Consider the following 17,403-nt stretch of genomic DNA (forward strand, 5'->3'; position numbering starts at 1 on the left):
TGTGGTTGTAGATGATGTGGAGTTTCACAGGTTGTGTATTCATATATGCACACTGGAAAGTTCTGTCTTTCCCATCCTCCTTTGTCTAATGCACTGAACTTCTGTTCTTCCCAACTCCCACCCCACGATTCTGGGTTAGCATCTGTGTATCAGAGAGAACATTCAGACTTTGGTGTGTGTGTGTGTGTGTGTGTGTGTGTGTGTGTGTGTGTGTGTTGGGGGGGGATTGGCTTATTTCACTTAACATGATAGTTTCCACTTCCATCCATTTACTGGTAAATGCCATTATTTTATTATTCTTTATGGCTGAGAAATATTCCATTGTGTATAGACACCATGTTTTCTTTATCCATTCATCTGTTGAAGGGCACTGAGATTGGTACCCTAGCTTGGCTATTGTGAATTGAGCAGCTATAAACATTGATGTGGCTGTGTCACTGCAGTATGCTGATTTTAAGTCCTTTGGGTACAGACCGAGGAGTGTGATAGCTGGGTCAAACGGTGGTTCCATTCCAGGTTTTCTGAGGAATCTCCATACTGCTTCCCAGAGTGGTTGCACCAATTTGCAGTCCCACCAGCAGTTCATTCAGGAGCAGGCTTCATCTTTTATTTTGGTTCTCTCTTCCTGTTCTAGCTTCAAAAAATTTAATTAAACTGAAATAGTACAGATATATAAAATTATATTAGACTAAAAATTTTCCCTGTCATCAAGTAAAAGTAAATGATCTTGGCATTAATGCAGCTCCTCAGGCTTAATGAATCAATGAAGTTGACAGGAGACTTGTGTGGGGTGGTAGTGGACTTGTGGCATGGGGTGTCTCATGATGTCAGCCTCTTTGTGCTTGAAAATATAAGGAGCCAAATGGTGGTGAACGCCTGTAATCCTAGCGGCTCAGGAAGCTGAGGCAGGAGGATCACAATTTTGAGATCAGCCTCAGCAGTTTAGCAAGGCCCTAAACAACTTAATGAGACCCTGTCTCAAAATAAAAAATTAAAAAGTCCCAGGGATGTGGCTCAGGGCTCCCACTTCAAGCCAGAGCATCATATCCTTGTGGTGGGGGTGGAGGAGGCAAATTGCAAACAGCTGGGGCATAATTTCAACTCACATGGTTTCATGGATACCACCCAAAGTACCAATATGCTGATTTGTACTCAGGACACTTTTGTGGTTCCAGTAGGCCAGGGTGGGCACCACGGCAGCCCTTCCATTTCCAGCCTCATCCTCACCCATGGCAGACATCACTAATCAATCCACCCTCTCACCCCACCATGGCAGCCATCACTAATCAATCAATCCACATGGCTCTCCCCACTGAGCCTGCTTTAGCCCCTCTGGGCACAGCACTTGCTGGGCTAAGCATCTTTAATCACCAGTCCCTGTTTATAGGATTCTCTGTGCTCATCACTGGATTTTGCTTAGGAGACAAGGGAAAAAGACTTTGCAATGAATAAACTAAAAGGAGTATTAGGTAATAGCAAAACACAATGTTTCTTTCTGAGTGTAATTTTTGTAACTAGGACTCTTGGCAAAATGACATTAGAAAAGCTGCTCAGCTCTACCAGCATTAAGTCCAAAAATGTTGTAGCTATAAAATATAAAAATTTGGTTGGTTCTACCTTTGGAAACTACCCTTTTCTGTGTGTTGGTGGAGAAAAATGTTTGAACTAAGACTAACTATTTTAAAACGAAATTTTATTTACTTGGGCATATGTCAGGTTGCTATGCTTAAAGAGAAAAAATAAACAAGTCCTGTTCTTGGCAGACTCTCGTGATCTTGAATTAGACATCTGGAGTCTAGTGGCCCATCGCTCCGGCTTGGCTTGGCTTCTTCGTTTCTAATCTCCAATTTAATTTAGAAGCCCTGGCTGGTGCCAGTTTATAGCTGTTTATACTGACAGCAGGAGGTTCTCAGACGACTCCTTCCTGCTTCCTAGAATTCAGCTTATGCGATGGCTGGAGCCAGAGCAGCGGCATTTCCAAAATCGCTGCCACCTTGTAGTTTAGGAGGTGAGGGACCCACGTCCCCTGCAGCCTTGCTCCTCCGACAGTCAGGTACCTTGCGAGTCTCATCGACTGCGACTGGTTAAAAAATGTTTATTAAACACCTTCGGGGGGCTTTAGATTCCCACTAGGAGGTGAGGAAGAGGAGATTCAAAAGGAATTAAAGGTAAGGTTCCCAACTAGGGGACCCAGGACTCTGAGTGTCCCTTTGCAATTTTGACTTGCTCCTTCCCCTGTGACTCCAAGGCCCTGTTCACCCAAGAATAGTCTGGCTGCCCTTCCCTCTCCTCTTCCCCTAGTTCACACCTTCATCTGACATAGGTGAAGACCAGTTTCCCAATTAGAGAGTACGTGCCTCAGGGCAGGGCCCCTGTATTCCTGCCCAAACTTGGGCTCAGGTTCTAATTCCTTGCTTAAGTCTAGGCTCCCAGCTCAGTGCAGACTGCTCTGATTATGTTTGAATAAACTTGCTATGATTACAGAGTGAGAGATTCCACTCACATTTGTTATTTAAAAGTCAAGGGTAAAATAAATAAATTAATTAAAAAGTCAAGGGCATTGCTGGGCTCTGGGGATATGATGATAAACAAAGGAGGCCTCTTTTTTTTATTGATTGTTCAAAACATTACAGAGCTCATGATATATCATCTTTCATACATTTGACTCAATTGGGTTTTGAACTCCCATTTTTATCCCAAATACAGATTGCAGAATCACATCTGTTACACACTCACATTTTTACATAATGGCATATTAGTGACTGTTGTATTCTGCCACCATTCCTATCCCCTACTATCCCCCCTCCCCTCCCCTCCCCTCCCATCTTCCCTCTCTACCTCCTCTGCTGTTGTTCAATTCTCTCCCCCTTTTTTTCCCCTCCCCATTGCCCCTCATAACCTCTTATAATTTTGTGTATCATTGAAGGTCTCCTACCATTTCCATATGCTTTCTCTTCTCTCTCCCTTTCTCTCCCCCTATTCATCTTTGTTTACTGTTAGTCTTTTCCTCATGCTCTTCCTTCCTGTTCTGTTCTTAGTTGCTCTCTTTATATCAAAGAAGACATTTGGCATTTGTTTTTTAGGGCTTGGCTAGCTTCACTTAGCATAATCTGCTCTAATGCCATCCATTTCCCTGCAAATTCTATGATTTTGTCATTTCTTAGTGCTGCATAATACTCTATTGTGTATAGATGCCACATTTTTTTTATCCATTCATCTATTGAAGGGCATCTAGGTTGGTTCCACAGTCTAGCTATTGTGAATTGTGCTGCTATAATCATTGATGTGGCCGTATCCCTATAGTGCGCTCTTTTAAGGTCCTCAGGGAATAGTCCGAGAAGGGCGATAGCTGGGTCAAATGGTAGATCCATTCCCAGCTTTCCCAGGAATCTACATACTGCTTTCCAAATTGGCCTCACCAATTTGCAGTCCCACCAGCAGTGTACAAGTGTACCCTTTTCCTCACATCCTCGCCAACACTTATTGTTGTTTGACTTCATAATGGCTGCCAATCTTACTGGAGTGAGATGGTATCTTAGGGTGGTTTTGATTTTCATTTCTCTGATTGCTAGAGATGGTGAGCATTTTTTCATGTACTTGTTGATTGATTGTATGTCCTCCTCTGAGAAGTGTCTGTTCAGGTCCTTGGCCCATTTGTTGATTGGGTTATTTGTTATCTTATTGTTTAATTTTTTTGAGTTATTTGTATATTCTGGATATTAGGGCTCTATCTGAGGTGTGAGGGGTAAAAATTTGTTCCCAGGATGTAGGCTCTCTATTTACCTCTTTTATTGTTTCTCTTGCTGAGAAAAACTTTTTAGTTTAAGTAAGTCCCATTTGTTGATTCTTGTTATTAACTCTTGTGCTATGGGTGTCCTATTAAGGAATTTGGAGCCCAACCCCACAGTATGTAGATCGTAGCCAACTTTTTCTTCTATCAGACGCAGTGTCTCTGATTTGATATCAAGCTCCTTGATCCACTTTGAGTTAACTTTTGTGCATGGCGAGAGAAAGGGATTCAGTTTCATTTTGTTGCATATGGATTTCCAATTTTCCTAGCACCATTTGTTGAAGATGCTATCCTTCCTCCATTGCATGTTTTTAGCCCCTTTATCAAATATAAGATAGTTGTAACTTTGTGGATTAGTCTCTGTGTCCTCTATTCTGTACCATTGGTCCACCCGCCTGTTTTGGTACCAGTACCATGCTGTTTTTGTTACTATTGCTTTTATAGTACAGTTTGAACTCTGGTATCGCTATACCTCCAGATTCACACTTCCTGCTTAGAATTGCTTTTGCTATTCTGGGTGTTTTGTTTTTCCATATGAATTTCATGATTGCTTTATCTATTTCTACAAGAAATGCCGTTGGGATTTTGATTGGCATCGCATTAAACCTGTAGAGAACTTTTGGTAATATCGCCATTTTGATGATGTTAGTTCTGCCTATCCATGAACAGGGTATATTTTTCCATCTTCTAAGATCTTCTTCTACTTCTCTCTTTAGGGTTCTGTAGTTTTCATTGTATAAATCTTTCACCTCTTTTGTTAGGTTGATTCCCAAGTATCTTATTTTCTTTGAGGATATTGTGAATGGAGTAGTTTTCCTTATTTCCATTTCAGAGGTTTTGTTGCTGATATACAGGAATGCCTTTGATTTATGCATGTTGATTTTATAACCTGCCACTTTGCTGAATTCATTTATTAACTCTAGCAGCTTCTTTGTAGACCCTTTTGGGTCTGTTAAGTATATTATCATGTCATCCGCAAATAGCGATAATTTAATTTCTTCTTTTCCTATTTTTATGCCTTTAATTTCTTTTGTCTATCTAATTGCTCTGGCTAGTACTTCGAGAACTAAATTGAATAGAAGTGGTGATAGAGGGCATCCCTGTCTTGTTCCAGATTTTAGAGGGAATGCCTTCAGTTTTTCTCTGTTTAGGATGATGCTAGCCTGAGGTTTAGCATATATAGCTTTTACAATGTTGAGGTAAGTTCCTGTTATCCCTAGTTTTTCTAGTGTTTTGAACATAAAGGGATGCTGTACTTTGTCAAATGCTTTTTCTGCATCTATCGAGATGATCATATGGTTCTTGTCTTTAAGTCTATTGATGTGGTGAATAGCATTTATTGATTTCCGTATATTGAACCAGCCTTGCATCCCAGGGATGAATCCTACTTGATCATGGTGCACAAGTTTTTTGATATGTTTTTGTATTCGATTCGCCAGAATTTTATTGAGAATTTTTGCATCTAGGTTCATTAGAGATATTGGTCTGTAGTTTTCTTTCTTTGAAATGTCTTTGTCTGGTTTCGGGATCAGAGTGATGTTGGCCTCATAGAATGAATTTGGAAGAGCGCCTTCTTTTTCTATTTCTTGAAATAGCTTGAAAAGTATTGGTATTAATTCTTGTTTGAAGGTTTTGTAGAACTCCGCTATATACCCATCCAGTCCAGGGCTTTTCTTGGTTGGTAATCTTTTGATGGCTTCTTCTATTTCTTCCTTTGTTATTGGTCTGTTTAAATTGTGTGTGTCTTCCTGTCTCAATCTGGGCAGATCATATGCCTTAAGAAATTTATCGATATCTTCACTATCTTCTATTTTATTGGAATATAGGGTTTCAAAATACTTTCTAATTATCTTCTGTATTTCTGTATTGTCTGTTGTGATATTACCTTTTTCATCCCATATGTTAGTAATTTGAGTTCTCTCTCTTCTTCTCTTTGTTAGCATGGCTAAGGGCCTGTCTAATTTATTTTTTCAAAGAACCAACTTTTAGTTTTATCAATTTTTTCAATGGTTTTTTTTTGTTTCAATTTCGTTGATTTCTGCTCTAATTTTAATTATTTCTTGTCTTCTACTACATTTGCTGTTGTTTTGCTCTTCCTTTTCTAGGTTTTTGAGGTGTAGTGTGAGTTCATTTATTTGTTGGTTTTTTCTTTTTTTGAGGAAAGAACTCTAAGAAATGAATTTCCCTCTTAAAACTGCTTTCATTGTGTCCCATAGATTCCGGTATGTTGTGTCTGTATTATCATTTGTCTCTAAGAATTTTTTCATCTCCTCCTTTATGTCTTCTGTAACCCATTGATCATTCAGTAACATATTGTTCATTTTCAAAGGAGGCCTCTTAAGGAGCCTATGTTCTAGAACAGCTATTTGGAAGTATTGACCAGGCATCAGGGATGTATCATGGTTACAAAAATGGATAAACATGGTTCTGTCATCAAGAAAGTCATGGTTTCAAAAAAAAAAAAAAAGAAAAAAAGAAAGAAAGAAAGAAAGAAAGAAAGAAACTCATGGTTTGATAAGAGAATGCCTTAGTTTTCCATTGCTATAATGAAATACCAGAGGGTGGGTGCTTTATTAAGAAGAAAGTTTATTTAGCTCACAGCTATGGAAGTTGAAAGTCCAAATCATATAGTTGTGGCTCTGGTGAGGGCCCCTTTGACTGTGTCAGATCATGGCAGATGGCATCATGGCAGGCATGTATGTGAGAAGGAGGGATCACAGAGAGGGGGGAAGCCAGAGAGACTGGAGAGAGACCAGTCTTGCTCTTCTATAACAACCCTTGCATGAGAACTCACTGGGGGCCCACAGGAACTGTCTTAGTCTCTTCCCAGGGCGGCATCCTCAGAGACCTCCCACTAGGCCCCTCCTCTTAAAGGGCCCAGCACCTCGCCCATGGCCATGTTGAGGACCAAGCTTCCAACACATTAACCCCAGGGGACAAACCACATCCAAACCTTAATAGAGATGAACGTGCAGACAGCAGAAGCCCTGCCATGGAGAGCTCTCAGGGCTGACCCCAGCAGGCCTGTCCGGGGGGTCACTGCCCATGACCGTTTCAGGGAAACTGAAAAGGGCCAGCACACAGGGGATGGGGTCGGCTGACATAGAGCTTGCATCATGATAACACCTGAGGATACAGGATGGGGTTCCAGTGTGAAAGGAAGGTAGGGGCTTTGGAGGCCCACAGACCTGAGTTCGAATCCTGACCCTATAGATGGGCAGCTATCAGCAAGTTCCTTGATTTTTCTGACCTCAGTGTGCCCGTGTGTGAAGTGGGGCGACTCACACCTTTGTTGTGAGCTGATGAAGTGATGTGTCTAAAATGCCCAGCAGTAGTCAGTGTGAAGCAGGTTCATGCCACATTTCAGTTTCCCCTTCTATGTCCTCTCTCTTCATGCGTCAGCAGTTTGCAACCATTATAAGATCCATCTAAAATAATAACACTCTTTTTTTTTTTCCAATCCTAGAGATGGAACCCAGGGGCCTTTAGCCACCGAGCCACATCCCCAGCCCTTTTTTGATTTCAATTCTTGATTTTGAGACAGAGTCTCACCAAGTTGCTTAGGGTCTTGTTAAGTTGCCGAGACTGGCATTGAGCTCTCCATTCTCCTGCCTCAGCCTCCAGAGCCGCTGGGATGACAGGTATGCGCCACTGTGCCCAGCTAGCACTTGGAAAGCACGGGCAGTGGGTGGCCTGCGGTGGGTGTCTAGAATCTGTAGCGTCAGGGCGTCCCCAACACTCTGCAGGGGAAACAGCTGACTTCTTTGGCAATCACTCCTATGGGGCAGAAATAGGGGCATCTGTGTTTGAGAATATTGTTCTTGGAAATCACCCAACTTTTTTTTTTTTCAAGGAATGTTTTGGATAGTAAGAATTTGCTTACAGGCAGGTCCACCAGTTAGACTAAAACTCTGAAATTTTGTGGCACAAGAATCACTGGGATGCTTTTGTAGTTCTGTTTCCTGCATCCCCACCCTGAGCGTCAGTCTGGGGCCGGGGTCCAGGACTCTGCATTGCCAAGCATTGCCAACAGCAGTTCTGGGCACCACACTACAGGTGCACACCTGTCATCCCAGGGGCTCGGGAGGCTGAGGCAGGAGGATCGAGAGCTCAAAGCCAGACTCAGCAACTTCAACAAGAGCTACCAAAGAACTGGGACAGCGTCCTGCTCACTCCAGGTATCCAGTGCTGGAATATAATAAGCATTGATGGAGTTTTGTCAGAGTAAGTGAGTGGATGGTGTCTTTTCAGGTGGACAGTCCCCCCGAGAAGGGGGTATGATACAGTGATCAGCTTCCTGGTTTCTGAGTCAGTCTCCTGGCATGGAGAAAATGATCCAGAACTTGCTTGCTCCTGAGTGACCCAGCAAAGTGGGGAACAGCCCTGACTATGTCAGTGAGACCCAGTGCCCAGTTCCCTTGAATTCACCGTGTCACTTACTCCCTGTGTTGGTATCTTATAAATGGCATCACCCATACTAAACAGACTTACTCAACTACATTCAATCCAGGGAAATTTTTTCCCCCTTGCATTTATTCTTTTTTTTTTAATTTAATTTAATTTTTTTTATTGGTTGTTCACAACATTACAAAGCTCTTGACATATCATATTTCATACATTAGATTGAAGTGGGTTATGAACCCCCAATTCCACCCCAAATGCAGATTGCAGAATCACTTCGGCTACACATCCACAATTTTACATAATGCCATATTAGTAACTGTTGTATTCTGCTACCTTTCCTATCCCCTACTATCCCCCCTCCCCTCCCCTCCCCTCTTCTCTCTCTACCCCATCTACTGTAACTCATCTCTCTCCTTGTTTATTTTCCCATTCCCCTCACAACCTCTTATATGTAATTTTGTATAGCAATGAGGGTCTCCCTTCATTTCCATGCAATTTCCCTTTTCTCTCCCTTTCCCTCCCATCTCATGTCTCTGTTTAATGTTACTCTTTTCTTCCTACTCTTCCTCCCTGCTCTGTTCACAGTTGCTCTCATTATATCAAAGACATTTGGTATTTGTTTTTTAGGGATTGGCTAGCTTCACTAAGCATAATCTGCTCTAGCTTGCATTTATTCTTTAGAAATCACTTCTCTGTTCCTTTGCCTGGGTCTTTACCAGCTACCTGCCCCACAGTTCCCGAGGGTCTGGGCTTGGGCCTCTCACTGAGTAGAAGCTTTCTGACCATAGGGATGGTTATTTTCAGGTCTACAAAGTGACTTACACTGTATTACTTTTGCATGTTTTTATTGGGGGGGGTGCCAGAGATTGAACTCAGGGGCACACCACCACTGAGCCACATCCCCAGCCCTATTTTGTATTTTATTTACAGACAGGGTCTCACTGAATTGCTTAGCACCTTGCTTTTGCTGAGGCTGGCTTTGAACTCCTGATCCTCCTGCCTCGGCCTCCCGAGCCGCTTGGATCACAGGCCTGCGCCACCGGCCTGGCTTCCTCTTGCATTTTATAGTGTTCCACTTAGAGAGAGAGGACCCAGGAGACGGTACCACATTCACAGATTAGATGATGGCATAAGTGGCTCATTCTTTGTATTTGAAATTGCTTCTGAGATAACATAAGGGCCCTTGTGAAACACATACTCAGTGACCCAAGAAAACATTAGGCACTTGTCCAGAGGGTGAGAGGACTCTACATTTGCTTTAAATTAATTAACAGTTAATTTTCTTGGGGTGGGACTGTGTGCAGTTCCTTGGTGGTTGGGGCCTGGGGCTGGATCAAGCCAGCAGGTGTTCAATTGCCCCTCACCAACAGAGCATCTGAACATACAATCTAACGCAAATAACTGGGATTTTTTTTTTCATTTTAACAAAAGCTACTGATTTCATCGTCTTCCACCTTTTTATGGAGGTGATATTCCCCCTTTGTCTGATCTAATTATCATTTTAGGTCTCTGGGAATTTTTAATAGCTTGCAATTTATTATCTTTTAAAAAACATGTTGTATGGCTTTCTGAAAATAGAAGCATGTGATACCTTTTTCCTGAAAAAAAAAAAAAACACTGCCTTTTTGTGGTTGTATTGGGTGGCTGTGTGGGGGTTCAGGGTCAGGCAGACTGCAAACTCTGGGCCAGCTGGGCCAGGCCCTCACCTAGGAGTCCCACAAAATACAGTCCACAGTGGGACCTGGGAATGACCCGGGGTTCAAGAGTTGCCAAGGGTGCTTTTGTTTGTGATTTTTTTTCTTTGTTCCCTTTAGTTGTACATGACAGTAGAATGCATTTTGACATATCATATATACATGGAGTGGAACTTCCCATTCTTGTGGTTGTACATGATGTGGAGTTTCACTGGTCGTGTATCCATATATGAACACAGGAAAGTTCTGTCTTATTCTACTGTCTTTCCTATTCCCATCCCCCTCCCTTCCCTTCATTCCCCTTTGTCTAATCCAATGAACCCCCACACCCCCACAGTGTGTTAGCCTCCGCATATCAGAGAGAACATTCAGTCTTTTCTTTTGGGGGGGATTGGCTTATTTTATTTAACAGGATAGTCTCCAGTTCCACCCATTTACCAGCAAATGCCATAATTTCATTCTTCTTTAAGGCTCAGTAACATTCCATTGTGTGTATGTACCACATTTTCTTTATCCATTCATCTGTTGAAGGGCTCCTAGGTTGGTTCCATGGCTTAGCTATTGTGAATCGAGCCGCTGTAAACCTTGATGTGGCTGCGTCACTGTAGTGTGCTGATTTTCAGTCCTTTGGGTACATGCCAAGCAGTGGGGTAATGGGTTGAGGGGTGGTTCCAGTCTCCACACTGCTTTCCAGAGTGGTTGTATCAACTTGCAGTCCCACCAGCACCGTCTGAGTGAACCTTCCCCCATATTGGTTTTGTTTTTAAATTGCTCTTGCCCAGGGCTAGCTGTCACTTGGCCCAGTGCCACACCACCTCTCTAATGGCTTTCTCCCTCCTGACCTTGGAATGATAGTGTTTCCAGTACTTCAGGGCAGTCTCGACTCACTGTGGGATGGGGACCTAACGGGAATGTCACCATGAGTGCCTGGAACACCTGGGTCATAGCCCTATGAGCAAAGAACCTGCACCTGTCACAGACCCCTCGGGAGAGCTCTTGCAGTAATGGGGCTGCCAATGACGAGGGGGGGCAAGGCCACCAGAGAAGAAACAGTAGCCGCCCAATGGCTGTTTCCTCGTCGTAAGTTCAGATGGAAACAAGGAAGGAGAGGACTTCTGACCTAAAACCCTGGGTCCTGTGGAGGATGCGAAGGCAAAGTCTTTGTCCCTGTGCTTGAAACGTGTGCAGTCCAGAGAGCGAAGTGCAGACAGCACCCCAAGAGCTCATGCTACTGCGGAAGGAGAAGCTGGGCCCGCAGCTGCAAGCAGCGGCCTGTCGTGTTTGTGGGGAATCGGCTTAAATGAGACTGGAGTCGAGGTCCTGCGTATAACAGTGCCACCGTCCCTGGTGCATGCTTCTTTGCACTCTTTGGAATTGAGGCTGGAGTGACAACCAGCCAGGGATTTCCTGTACCCACAGCCTAATTCATATGAGGCCTGGGAGTGTCCTGGCGGCAGGAGGATGGAGCACAGGGTTGTGGCTGGCGCCCTGGGGAGTGGGAGGCTGACCACAGCTTCCTGGGGCTTCTAGGCAAAGCTCGATGGTGGCACAGTCAGGACTGTGCCTGGAGTGAAGGCTGGGGTAAGCGGTGGAGGGCTGAGTCCTCTGAGGGGACTGGGAGGAGAGGGCTGCAAGCAGGTTCCTGAGGGCAGAGTGTTGGGAGGGGGACGCCCTGGGGGACCTTGGCCCCTGGACTCACCTCCAGCACCATCAGTGCTGACCCGACTTGTAGAAGGCACTCAACCTATCTTTGCTAAGTGAACCTGTTTATCTATGGATGGTGACAACTGTTTTATCTGATAGGTGAGACGTGAATGTGACAGAGAGGTAGTGTTTGGGAGCAGGTGACTGTGACCTGTCCCCTTTGCCACACTCAAACTTAACTTGTCCTGGGCCTCATTTCACTTGTCAAATTAGCCATCTGGGCAAATCCCTATCAGACGCCAAAGAACAACAGCAGCTTCATGTGAGGAGGATCCCCAGCGTTGTCAGCATTGTAACATGAGCCGCTGTCACCCCATGGCATATGGGGAGGTCCGAGGTGGCGGCCTTGGGGGCTCTTTGGGCTACAGGCTCTTGGGCACCTCTGTAGGCTGCGTGTTCTGCTGCGGTGTAAGGCACCTCTGTGGTCGGGACAGCGGGCTTCGTGTCATTTCCCACCCTCTCTGGGTGAGCCTGGACAATTTCAAGCTCACAGAGCCCTCTGGTGCAGACTTCCTGTGCCTCACCCCCATCCTCTTCCATTTCCCGTGGCTTCCTCTCCCTCGGCTGCAGCTCCCTGAGAAGTCTCTTAGCAGACCCCTGATAAAAAATGGCAGCACTTCCTCCCTGCCCCAGGAAGGAGCACCTTCAAATCCAACCTACCCTTTGTACACTGTGCTTTTTAAATGCCTCTGGGGTTTTCAACAACAGCTTGGTTTTGTCTTGGTTTAAAGCAAACCTCATTAAATGAGCAGCTTTGGTTTGGTCTGCTTTTTGATCGCCTGCGAGCTCAGCTGTCAACTGCAGGCACCAGACCTGGGGAGTGATATCCTGGCTCCTGCCTGCACCGGGAGCCGGTCCCCTGCTCCTGAGACGCGCTTTCCTGTTCCTGGATAATCAAGAGCCAACTGCATTTCCTTGGAAATGTGTCCTTTGATGCCGACCTGTGGTGCACTCGCTTTTAAGATGTTGTCCATGAATCTAGAGGACAGCCTTGTCTCATTGAAACTTTTAAAGAGAATCCTGCTACTCAACACCTCCAGGCACAGGCGGGCGGCTGGACCTCACTCTTGGTCTTATGGGTGCACAGAAGCCCTGAGGGCTTAAGGTTCACATTTGGCAGCTGTGAGAGCTATTTTGGGAGTTCCAACTCTGGGCCCAGCACACATAACATTTCACTTCTTGGGCCATGGCTGTCTGCGAGCTGTGCTGGCCATCCATCTCTGTCAGGACTTGTCCCTTGCTTCTTCATGAACAGAGCTATTAATACCTTCTCATCGGATCTAGCCAACTTCGGGAGGGCCTGAGCCCCAACATGCCTTTGCTCCTGCCCTGTCCTTATTGGCTACATTTTGAAAGTCAGAAACATCGACCCTGGTGTGCCACAGTCTGTCTTGGTGGCTTGGGGTTAGTCTTTGGGCTCTAGTGCCCCCTAGACCCAATGGTGGTCTTGCTGTCTGTGGTTCTAAGCTGTTAGGCATCCGTGAGCTATTATGGAGATGGGCTTGGTCAGAGGGGTCTCAACTACTACTAGGGGGCTACTTTTTAAAATCTTGAATTCTTTTTAAAAATTTTTTATTTGTTCTAATTAGTATATATGACAGTGGAATGTATTTTGATACATCATACATGAATGGAGTATAATTTCTCATTCTACATGATGTAGAGTTACACAGATCATGTAATCAAATATGCACATAGGGTAATAATGTCCGATTCATTCTACTAGACTTCCTACCCCCATACCCCCTCCACTCCCTCCACTCCTCTCTGTTTAGTCCAAAATACCACTATCTCCCCTGCTCACCTTATTATGAATTAGCATCTGCATATCAGAGAACACCTTTGGCCTTTGGTTCTTTGGGATTGGCTTATTTTGCTTACCATAATAGTCTCCAGTTTCATCCACTTCCTGGCAAATGCCATAATTTCATTCTTCTTTAAGGCTGAGTAATATTCCACTGTGTATATATAACACAATTTCTTTATTCCTTCTTCTGTTAAAGGGCACCTAGGCTGGTTCCATAGCTTAGCTATTATGAATTTTTGAGCAGCTATAAACATTGATGTGGCTGTGTCCCTGTAGTTGATTTTAAGTCCTTTAGGGGTATGCCAAGCTGTGGGATAGCTGGGTCAAATGGTGGTTCCATTCCAGGTTTTCTGAGGAACCTCCACACTGTTTTCCATAGTCGTTGCATTAACTAGCAATTCCACCAGCAACATATGAGTATGCCTTTTCCCCCACATCCTCACCAGCATTTATTGTTGCCTGTATTCTTGATAATTGTGCAGGGTCCCTTTCTGAACATCCATCCTGTTTCCAGGGCAACCTTACAGGGCAGCAAGGTTGGTGATGTCACACCCACATGGGTTTCACTCCCTGTTCTGCCCCTTGTTTTTTCCTGTGACCTTGGACCATTTACTCCGGTTTGCTTGGCCATACAATGGGTGCAAGTAGATTTTGCCTGCAGAGCTGTGGTGAGGAGAAATGAAAAAATGTTTAGAAGGACCCGAGCCCAGGCACAGACCAGGTACCCTGGCAAGGACGGTGTTTGTCCCTGAAGAGTTTGGACCCAGCTCTTGGCTTTAATGATGATATCACCGGTGGGCTCTGAGCCAACGGGAATTCTGTGGAATAGAAGGGTTTAGTTTTGTGCTTTAATAAAATTTTACTGGAATGGAGTTTTTAAAACCAGAGAACACATCTGCTGAGTTCTTTTCTGCAAGATCATATTTATTAGAAGCAAATCCCAGAGTAGGGACTCCCATAACCCCTCGATGCTAAGTAGAGCTCAGCTGGTAGCTGGGCCGAGGATGTCACTGAAAATGGTGGGGGCCGACCATGGTTGCCTCCGGGGGTCTCCTTGGTTCTCCCGCACACAGCAGGCTCCGGCCAAGGGGTGCAGGAGCTTGGCTTGGTGAGGGCAAGAATAGCAATGGGTCAGGCCCTCAGTGATTGTCCTTCCTTTTTGCCTTACTTGAAAGAAGTTTTACTAGGAATCAAACAGATACTTCTCAACCAAAGAAATACAATCAGTCAACAAATATAGGAAAAAATGTTCAATGTATCTAGCAAATAAAAAAATGCAAATTAAAACTACACTGAGATTTCATCTCACTCCCTTTAGAATATTATCGAGAATACAAGTAACAATAAATGTCGGTGAGGATGTGGGGAAAAGGAACACTCATACGCTGCTGGCGCCACTGTGGAAAGCAGTGTGGAGATTCCTCAGAAAACTTGGAATGGAACCACCATTTGACCCAGTTATCCCCCTCCTTAGCATGTACCCCAAAGCCTTAAAATCAGCATTCTACAGTAATGCAGCCACATCAATGTTTATAGCAGCTCAATTCACAACAGCTAAGCTACGGAACCAACCTAGGTGCCCTTCAACAGACGAATGGATAAAGAGAATGTGCTCTCTATACACAATGGAATATTACTCAGTCACAAAGAAAAATGGAATAATGGCATTTGCTGGTAAATGGATGGAACTGGAGGGTATATCATGCTAAGTGAAATAAGCCAATCCCCCCAAACCAAAGGCCGAACGTTCTCTCTGAAATGTGGAAGCTAATGCAAAATACAGAGGAGGATGATAAAGACCAGAAGACAGATCCAAGGAGTAAACAAACGGGAATGAAGGGAAGGGAGGAGGGATGGGGTAGGGAGAGTCAGCGGAATGACCCTGACATAACTTTCCTGTGTACATAGATGAACACACCGCGGTGAATCTCACCATCTTATACATCCACAAGACACTCATTTAAAAAAAAAATTACAAACAGCAGAAAGACCAGTGGAGGGAAGCCAATAGAGATGGGAGGAAATGAGGGGAAGGGGAAGTTGGGGGACTGACTTAGAGCAAATTTATAATTATGTCATAGTAAATTCCATGGTCAGGTAAACTCAAGAGAGCCAGCAAAACTTTAAAAAAGAAAGAAAGAAACTCTACCTGGGTTTTGACTGACAGTGGGACGTGAAGGACTCCTTCCGCCCTCTCACGGGGGCAAGGGCGCAGCCAGGCAGGGAGGCGGCCGCGCTGTTTGGCCCACGACGTGGCTGTGCGGGGCGCCACCTGCTCTAGTCGCCGAGGCCCAGGCCGCTGTGCAGCCCAACAGGCCTCAAGGGAGGCGGCAGGGCTCCCACCCAGATCCGCCCCCATCCTTCGGACACAGCCTGGTTGGCCCAGTTTTGTCGGCGGGCTGCGGTGCGCCCGCCATAAATCTGCTTCTCCGGGGTCCCTTGCAACCAGAGGGGCCCTGGGAGAGGCGCTGGCCCTCATGCACGGAAGCTCTTGCTGGGCCGAGGGGAAGGCGCCCCAGAGGCCTGACTCCATCAGGGGTGTGGTCGTGGGCCCTTCCGCCTCTGGACCCCAAGATGGACCTGCGCTTGGCATCATGAGGCCACCTTGAATCCCAGGAGACTCTGAGGACAGGGGATGAGCTAGGATGGTGGGGCAGCATGGTAGAAAGACCGTGGATTTATATATTTTTTTTAATTTTAATTTTGAGATACTTGTACATTCATATTCAATTATAAAAAGTAAGAGAGAGAGAGAGAGAGAGAGAGAGAGAGAGAGAAATGATAGAGATACCCAAGTACCCTTGGGCCTGCTCACCCTTAATAACATCTTGCAAAAGTTAGACCATTATCAGACCAGTGTCTTGACTTTGATGCAATTCAGATCCCTCATGGTGCACTTTAATTTTAATTTTTTGATACTGAATATTGAACCTAGGGGTGTTAACCACTGAATCACATCCCCAGCCCTTTTTCTTTCTTATTTTGAGACAGAGTCTTGCTGAATTGCTTAGGGTCTCACTAAGTTGCTGAGGCTGGCCTCAAGCTTGGCGATCCTCCTGCCTCAGCCTTCCAAGTTGCTGGAATCACAGGCATGAGCCATCACACCCGGCTTTTATGTTGCACTTTTATTGTCAACCCATCTGTCCCCAGCCTCTGTGCTCTCTCAGTCTCTGGAAACCACTGATCTGTTAGTCTGGACCTGGAGAAAGGCAGAACCTCATCCCAGCCCCATGTGCAATGAACTGGGATCGACTCATTGAGAGAGACAAATTCTAGATTAAGCTACTTCATTAAAAAAACAAATGTCATAGTGAAAACTAACCCGTTAGTCGGACAGCAGAAGTCCAAAAAAGGAGGTCAAAGGCGCACCATGATGTCAGAGTACAGGGGAAACTAGTGAAGCTGGTTTCAAAGAAGCAGAAGATCTCAGGTCTGGAAAGCATCAGAGACCACTGCGTCCTTCCTCCTGAATCTCCCTCCCTCACAAGGGTGACCCTGGCTTTTCTGAGGTGCTTGGCTTTGCTTTTTCAGTGCTGGGGATTGAACCCAGGAATGCTTTACCCCTGAGCTACATCCCCCTTTTTCTTTTTTATGTTTTGAAACAGGGTCTCAACCAAGTCTCTTAGGGTCTTGCTAAGTTGCTGGGTCTGGCCTCAAACTTGCAATCCTCCAGTCTCAGCCTCTACATTTCTGGGATTATAGGCATGCATCACCACACCTGGCTTGTGAGGTGCTATGGACTGTCTTTATACTTTCCATAACGTATCTTAAAATATCTGGCTGCAACAAATACTTAGCTTACAACAATTATTGCATCCTAAAGTCTGCGTCCGTGCCTTTTGGAGGTGACAGCATTTCCTTGGGGATTTCAGTTTTGATTCTCAGAGAGAGCTTAGTGGCAACATGGAATTGGATGTTCAGGAATGTTCTAGAAACTTGGTGGGACCGTGCCAGGCCTGCTAGGACCACAGGAGAGCTCCCAGGCCTGTCTCAGGTGGCCGCTC

General features: G+C 45.0%; 1 protein-coding gene across 1 annotated transcript in view; it reads left to right on the plus strand.

Moving 5' to 3' along the window:
• VWA3B (von Willebrand factor A domain containing 3B) overlaps nt 1–17,403 on the plus strand; it is a 225,563-nt gene that overhangs the window by 65,907 nt on the left and 142,253 nt on the right. The window lies entirely within an intron of this gene.

Source organism: Spermophilus citellus (genome assembly GCF_964194105.1).
Source record: "Spermophilus citellus genome assembly, chromosome: 13".
Taxonomy (NCBI): Eukaryota; Metazoa; Chordata; class Mammalia; order Rodentia; family Sciuridae; genus Spermophilus; species Spermophilus citellus.